This window comes from Pteropus medius, unplaced genomic scaffold (assembly GCF_902729225.1).
Source record: "Pteropus medius unplaced genomic scaffold, Ma_sr-lr_union100, whole genome shotgun sequence".
Taxonomy (NCBI): domain Eukaryota; kingdom Metazoa; phylum Chordata; class Mammalia; order Chiroptera; family Pteropodidae; genus Pteropus; species Pteropus medius.
The window spans coordinates 3,623,958-3,632,324 of NW_024340697.1; the positions used below are offsets into that span (position 1 = coordinate 3,623,958).

At 45.4% G+C, this 8,367-nt stretch overlaps 1 long non-coding RNA gene across 1 annotated transcript; it reads right to left on the reverse strand.

Annotated features, from left to right (window-relative positions):
* Positions 1-1,777: 1,777 nt before the first annotated feature.
* LOC120611641 (uncharacterized) lies at positions 1,778-6,454 on the reverse strand. Its single transcript, XR_005655246.1, has 2 exons — positions 5,500-6,454; positions 1,778-3,279 (listed from the first exon to the last, which is right to left on the reverse strand). It is a non-coding gene; the product is annotated as an uncharacterized LOC120611641 (long non-coding RNA).
* Positions 6,455-8,367: the final 1,913 nt, after the last annotated feature.

Below are 8,367 nucleotides of genomic sequence, written 5' to 3' on the forward strand. Positions count from 1 at the left end.
CATAATTGACATTATATGAGTTTCAGGTGTAAGATGTAATGATTTGCTATTCGAATGTGTTGTGAAATGATCATAAGTCTAGTTAACATCTACCACCTTACAGTTAAAATAATTTTTTTTCTTTCTTGTGATGAGAAGTTTTAAGAGCTCTCTTAGCAACTTTCAGATATGTAATACAGGCTTATCGACTCTAGTTACCATGCTGTACATAACATTCCTATGACATATTTGTCTTATAACTAGAGATCTGTACCTTTTGACCCTCTTCATGAATCTCCCTGACCTCCCACCACCCACCTCTAGCGACCAGCAATTTCACCAATCTTCTGTTTATCTGTGAGCTCAGTTTTGGAGGGTATTTTTAAAGATTCCACGGATAAATGACATAATATGGTATCCCTGTCTCTGTCTGACTTATTCACTTAGCACAATGCCTTCGAGGTCCATCCATGTTGTTGCAAATGGCAGGATTTCATTCTCTTTAATGGCTGAATAATATTCCATTGTATGGACATTTTGTGTATATTATTCATTTTATCTGTTCATCTGTCACGTTATTTCCATGTCTTGCCTATTATAATGCTGCAATGAATACGGGAGGGGTGAAGATATTTTTTCGAGGACAAACGTTCTTGATCACCACACATGGCTTCGAGCCTGTGAAAATTGATCCACAATACAAGTCCCACAGGTACCACAGAGGTGAGGCTGAAATGTGCGTCTCTTCACTTAGCTAGGGAGGAATAACTCTGGTAAAGAAACCATATTGGTGACTCAGTATAGAAATTGGTAACTATAAACTCAAAAATATTTATGAGAACTTGCCCCGCCCACGACCACAAAGTAGTCTTTAAATCAGAATGCCAGCACTTACACACTGGTTCATTCACAGACTGCTCTCTCCAAGACTGAGTGCCCTGTGGAGTCTCTGCCTTCCCATCGTGATGCACGGTGCATAAACATTCGTGAATGGATGTTAGCTAGGGAAGTACTAGGAATACACCGTATCAGTTCAAACCTCCACTTTGTTTGCTGAGTCTTAGCCTAACGTACAGTAGTTCTGATTCTGAACAGTGCCGCTTCCGTAGACAAGACTGTTTAAAACCCCAGATTACCCAAAATGAACTTCAAGTTATAAATGAAACCTATCAGAGTATTGATTCTTGGATATGATCATGTACGATCTAGACACAAAGCAGATCTGAAATCCACTAGGCTGTAGTCTTTTCCAGGGTATAAACTGTCGATCTTGTCATCAGCTTTGCTTGATACTTCAGGGGAGGTAGAGTAACGGCGTGGGGAGGAATAAGAAATTTAAATACTTTCACTAAAAGTTATTAATTTAGAAAAGAGTATGGTTCTATAAAAGGGCTGCCGCTCTGTCTATGTATTAACTCTTGTTTCCAGTTATGACACTGTTTCTCTAATAATGCTCATCCTGGTACTCATTAATTCAGTAGCACTCAAACACCCAAAAAAATGCCAAGAGTAACGGTTTTCTTTAGCACAGGCAGACCTCGTTTTATTGTGCTTCACAGGTTATTTTTTACAAAATGAAGGCAAGACCCTCCACTGGCAAAAGATTGTGACTCACTTTATGGTGGTGGTCTAGAACCGAACCCTCAGTAGATCCGAGGTCTGTCTGTACTTTAAAAACATGTGATTAGCAGATGAGCAGATGGCTGCCTCTAGCAGAGACTGTGGCATTACTTCTATAAAGATTACTTCTGTCTGAAGAAACGATTAAGTGTAACGTTACTGAAGAGATTTGCAAAACTTGTTTACCATCAACTTTATTTTATTTTAAAATATGCAAATATTTTGAAATATAGGAGTTTAAGGTTGTTGGATTTTTAAAATTCCATGCAAAGCTGTCACAACAAAGAAATTCACAGCAAATTAATCACTCCAGGCTGCTAATTCCATCTAAGAATTTAACGGTATTTGGGGTAAATAAAAGGAATTATTATCAACTTTAAAAAACCCAAGTCATTTGTAACACGCTGCTCTAAGTAGAACAATGTTATGGATTACTAGTACCAAGAATTTCAATGGCAAACTTAAGAGTTCCCTTAAAAAATGTCTGAACTGAGACAGTGAGTTGATGCAAACATTCTACATCTGGGAAAAATACTCTCCTGGTGAATTCTAACACTCAACAAAATCTAACCATGTTTTGGAAAGGGACCCGAGCTAGCACTGCGACTTGTGCCTGACCTTCAAGGTTTAGATGAGGCCAAGTGCAGGGAAGGCTTCAGGCAGAAGGATGGAACGCAAAGGTAGGAGAACTTGTCAAATGCCAGGGACAATGAGACCTGTTTGTTGGGAGCAGAGTTATATATCAGAACCACAATCTTGAAATGCAAATATTTAAAAGACTATTTTAATATCTTAATATTAAAAAGACTATTAGAATATTTTAATATTCTAATGCACGTGCACCATCAAACCATGGGGGCGTTCAAACTATTCTCTAACAAGGTCTGAAAACTTCATATGAGAATTTGGAGAGCCAAGAAACATCTTAGTTTTGCTGAGTACATTTCTAGTGTAAATCTTTTATGTTTCTTTTCAGAAGTCACTGCTAGGTCATAGGGGCTTTAGACATGCTGGCAACTCTTTAAAAAGCATAACTGAATAGCTTCCATTAAAATATTTGACCAGGTAAAAGCTCCTGAGCATCGCAGAGGCTTTCGGGTCCACATGTTGCGTATTCAAGAGAAAACAGTAAGAAAAAAAGTAGCTCTCCTCATATTTTAAGTTCTTTTCCAGAGGTCGTTCAGACTTTTCTAGATTAAATACACAGGCAATACCACAGATAAAGTGAAAACTAAGGGACTGCTTCCCACTGAAGGGAAGTGGGAATTAAATTTAACATGATCTGCTATGAACTGCACGGTGAAAATGAAACTCCAAAGAGCAGGTGCATGTTGTCCTTCACTAAGTGAAGTGTAAGGTGTCATTATCCACTTGCACTCCCAGTACATGATGACTGCAATTCAGTTTGGGGAAAATAGTTTAATATATTGTTCAGAAAAAAAAAAAAAGGTTATATTTGCCCATCTCTAACAAGACAGTGGTTATGAGGTCCAGCGCCACCAGGCGACCTTCATCCTGTCCCACACCGCCGAAAGCGAGTCCAAAGCGGGTCGGACGTCCAGGATGGTGAACTGGTAGTCCCGGCTGACTTCGCCGCCGTCGTAGTAGTCAATGACGTATCTGACTTCCGTCCCACAGCGGTTGATGATCCAATCGTGCCTGTCGAAAGGCAACTCGTACCTGGAATGAAAACGTGCCGGTGAGTGTTCAATCGCTCGCCGTGCCTCCGGCTCCAGAAGAGCAGCGCGCGGCGAGGCCTGCTCCGAGTCAGGTGTCTCAACGGGGAGGCGACACTCGGCATCGCAGTCCACAGCGCCCACGAAAGGAGGTGCTGGAGACCTGTGGTGAGCCCAGGGCACACGAAGGCTCACCTGTCTGCAAAGGCATCGGGTCCCCGTGAAGGAGACCCAGCGGGGTGAGCGGGGACTCTGACTACGCAGGAAGAAGAGGGAGGAGCGCTCAGTGCAGGGGTCCAAAGAGGACAGATTTAACAACCCAGAAGACAACTCAGTTCAATGCCAGATACTTAGGCAGGCCGCATGTAGGGTTAACGCAGCCCCTCCACGTACTCAGAGAACTGCTGGCTGCCCGGCCGGCAGCCAAGGCCGGCAGCACAAAGGGCTTTCAGCAGGGCCTATCCCCAAGGACGTTTCCTGCTGCTCCCGTGGACGTTATCTGCTCCTGTAGCCCAGCAGCACATCTCGCTCCCATCCGGCTGGGGAGGTGGCGGCTCCCCCACGAGATAAACCCTCCCCCGGCTCCTGGCCATGCAGAACTCTGCTTGCTCGGGTCAGCAGCCTTCTTCCTCAGCTCCGACCGGCCACTGCTGAAGCTTCCCTGCCTCGTGAGTAACGAATGACACTTGTCACCCCTCTGGTCCTCCTGGTGGTCCTTCCGGAGGACCCAATCCAGGCGCAGGCTCTGGGCCCGGGGCTCCTGCGTTACAGCTGGCGTGGCCGGCAGGGTATTACGGAGCACCCCGGTTGAGTCGATCTCGAGTTGGGGGCATGGGGAGGACATGCCTGGTGGGGTTCGCCAGGAGAATCCTGGGGTGGGCCTCTGGGTCCGTGTTGTTTGAGGTGGCAAGCCTTTTAGATTTGTGGGCCCCACCAAAGGAGGGGGGGACGCTCCCCACATGCCTATGGGCCTCTTCCAGCTTTTGCTGAAAGTAGGGGGACTGTGTTCTTTAGGGAGCTGCGGCCGTGGCAGCGCAGAGGGCCGCCCGTCCTGCAGGCGCCACGGGAAGCCAGTGCCAAGAAGCTCAGGCCAAGGAAAGGGTGACGGAAGTGGAAGCGAGGCTACAGGGACCTGCGAGTCACACGGGCCAACAGTGAGGGTATTCTGGGATGGCAGTGAGAACAGACTAATGAACAACCGCAGGACCTAGCCTGTACCTTGCGAAAGTTCGGGAGGAAAAGCTAACGAGAAATCACATACGGGTAGTCACTGCACAGTCTGAATGGAACCCCAGGAAGTGGGTCCCCACAGCAGAACACGAGTCTGAGTCAGATGAAGAAACAGAGGTGTCCCTCCCAGACGAAGCCACGTGTCTTGGGCCTCCCCAGTAATTGTTCAGAAACTAACAGGAGCACCCTGAGGGGCAAGACCCGAGGACGCTAGCTCGCCCCCCTAAACATTTGCACCTCCGCCTGGCCGCGTGAGGCAGTGGAGCCGGCGACCAAGGTCCGCTGGGAAGGGTCACAGTCCATCACGGGGCAGTGACTTCGCCTCTGGGACACCGGTGCGGAAGGCATAATACTGTCTGGAGATGAACTGACCAGATGGCCACTGTCACCAGCCACCCTTCTTTGTGCCAATGCATACGTGGGGCAATCCAATATGCAGAAAACGTGTCGCTGCCGAATTGGTTCATGGCGGGCTGCCGCATGGCTGGGCCAAATGAAGGCGAGTTGCCGATGGCCCAGCCGTGCTGGATGTCCCCACCGTAACTGCAGGTGTTCCTTAGGGAGGTGGGATGGCAGCATGCTACATCGAACCATCCGAGGGCCCTGATGCAGTGCCATTTACTACAGGTATGCGGGACCGCGTCATCCAGACGGCCCCGCCGGCCTATTGTGATACTTTGGTGCCTGTCCTGTCCACTCTAGTGGGGAGAACAATCCAGGTGGCAGCACAGGCTGTTGCCCATTTGGGGGAAACTGAACTGGCCCGATGGGTCCAGGGAAAAGAGAGAAAGTTGTGGGTGTGCAGGCAGAGGGTAAGGATTGTCTGGTAAAGGAGACCAGATGGCAACTATGGACGGATCTGAGAAGGGCCGGGGTCGCCCCCCCACCCCTCCAAAAATGATAAGCAACCCAGCATAGTACTGGTAGCCCTGTGGCAGCTTAAACCACAGCACAAATTGCAACCCCTGCTCGACAGGCGGGTGGCTGTCCGCACCTTGGAATGGACCTCAAGTGGTAGGGACTTGCGACCCTCAGCTCCTTGCTTGGATGACTTTTTGCGGGACCAGGACACGTCCAAAATATTCAGACAGCCAAGATCAATTCGTCTTTACCTGGGAAGGACAACAATGGGCCTTCACTGTCCTACCGATGGGGTATCTCCCTAGCCCCACTATTTGCCAAGATTTCGTGGCTGAGGATTTGACTGGCTGGACTGACCCCTCCTCCACACAATGTACCGTTATAGGAATGACGTCATGCTAACCTCTGACTCTCTCAGACCTACAAGCCTACGCCACCCCTGCCTTTTCCCAGCCTCTGTAAAACTGTCAAGGGCAAATGAAATACTTCTAGAGGTCATAAAATATATTCATAAATTTGCCAATCTAAAGGATGTTAACTGCTTACTAACTGCCATTAGAAATGGAAGTTTCTGAGAGTTAAGAATTCGTATTACAATTGAAAGGGACATGTATGTGTTTAGTAACAGAAGGTCTAAGGTATAGGGATTTACTTTAAAGGAGATTAAAGAAAAGTAGTTTGTCCTAAAGTTGGTTATTTCTAAAGGAGTAAGAAGAGGCAAACTGATGGGATGAAGAAAGTTGCAGGTCTGTGAAGAGAAATCTCGTGTCTACGGCCACACCGCCCTGAACGCGCCTGATCCCATCTGATCTCGGAAGCTAAGCAGGGTCGGGCCTGATTAGTACTTGGATGGGAGAAATCTTGAAAGAGGAAACTTTATATATGGTTGAGCTAAACAAGACTGGAAATATATTTAAATGTCAAAAGCGAGCTAATACGAAATCACAGTTGTGTTTTCTCCCTCTGCTAAGTAACACAGTTTCTGGGACTGTTGGTCAGCTACTGATGTTACGGAAAAGCTTTCTGCCTGAAGAAAACAGAGATTGTGTTTTATCAGAATAATTTCCCATGTTTTGTAATGGCCTGCTGAAATGTGAAAGGGTTAAAGAATAATTAAAACCTGAAACTGGACAAAGGAAGTCTATACCTTAGGCCTAGTTTCTGGAACCCCTAACCACATTCTGTTAATCATGAAACTTGTAACAATGAGCTCATACGCTAACTGCCAATTTTAGCCTGTGTAACCCTGCTTGCTTGCATGGCATGAAAAATAATCAATTGCATATAAGCTGAAAATTACTGTTTGGCCATCGCCCATGGGAACACTGGCTATTGTCCATGGGAACATAGGCGATCACCCATAGGAACATAACATTCTAACACAAGCTTTCTGCTTCTGTACTTCCCGCTTGCACACCTGACCAGTGGGTTGACAGGTAGTGAATAGGAGAAAGATGGACCTTTGTGTTTAAGACAGAATGAGGAATGGGATTTGGGGCTTAAAAACCTTGTATCTTGGCATTTCGAGGCTGCTCCTTTGCAAGGACAGCCGCCGGCTAATAAACTGTCTCCTGGTTAAGAGCACTCAAGTTGGGTCTGGTTATTCTGGACACAACAGCTACCTGGAGATAGCATCAGATTCCACTGGTTAAGGTTCAGTCGTACAAAACTGTTTCCTTTCCCATTTCAGATACCAGTTGCAAGCCCAAGTTGTTACCTGTGCTTCTGACCAACTCGATACAGATTAGAAGTAGTTCCTATGACTCTGCCTTGGACTTCAGATGCCTGTAGAAAATCCAGGTTGTGACCTATACTTCTGACCAACTGGCTATAAATCAGTTATCCAAGATCTCCTCCTTGGGTTCAATTAATTTGCTGGGGCAGCTCACAAAACTCAGAGAAACATATTATTTACTACATATCTGGTTTGTTATAAAAAGTTATAATGCAGGAACAGCCAAATGGAAGACATGCATAGGGAAGGATAAGGAGGAAGTGTGAGGAGCTTCCACACCCTCTCCAGGGAGTCTCTCTCCCCAAATCACCAGGTGTTCACCAACCTGGAAGCTCTCTCAGTGCAGTCCTGTTGTCCTTTTGGGTTTTTATGGAGGCTTTATTATGTGGGCACGATTGATTAAATCATTGACGACTGATGATGAAACTCAGTCTCCAGCCTCTTCTCTCTCCTAGGATGTTAGAGCGTGGGACTGAAAGTTTCAACCTCCTAATGACCCTGTAGGTGCCACTGACCACAAGCCCTCATCCTTAGGTTATCTAGAGGCTTTGTAAGAGTCTCCTCATTAACACAACAGACACCTTTATCACTCTCAACATGGGAAATTCAAAGGGTTTTGAGAGCTGTGAGTCAGTAACTGAGATGATGACCACATACATATGAGAAATGTATTTTAGTCATCTAAATAGCTTCATATTATATATACCTAATATGTATATATACAGATATACATATTATATAATATATATACATGTATATATACATATGTATATATATATACATGTACATGTATATATATAATATCACATATTGAAGTCTCATGCCAAACAGACTTTTTATCATCACTCTGAAGGATGGAATGTGAGAAGAGTGGCCTTCGTATATATCTCTATTCTTTTCACTCCCAAAACTTGCAGAAAACTCCATATTTTTCGTCTTCTAGAGTGCTCAAGCTATTCTTTCCTTTAATTCATTCACTTCTTTTCAAGTTCTTGGATTGTTTTTGCAAAATTTTGCTGCTGAGATATCTCAATCCTGTCATTCTCTTCAAAGACTAAAACTGTTTCACAGGTTAAGCAGATAAATGTATATGCCAATAAATTCATGAACAGGACAAGTGGTCTGGAGCAGAGGAGGGCAGGAGGAGCAAGAACAGTAACTTTTATCAAATGGTACTTCTCGGTCCTGAAGAGGCATTTCCTTTTGCATTAAATAAATTTATCTTCTCTGCAACCTTAAAGAATAAGAGAGGCAGGTATTCTTATC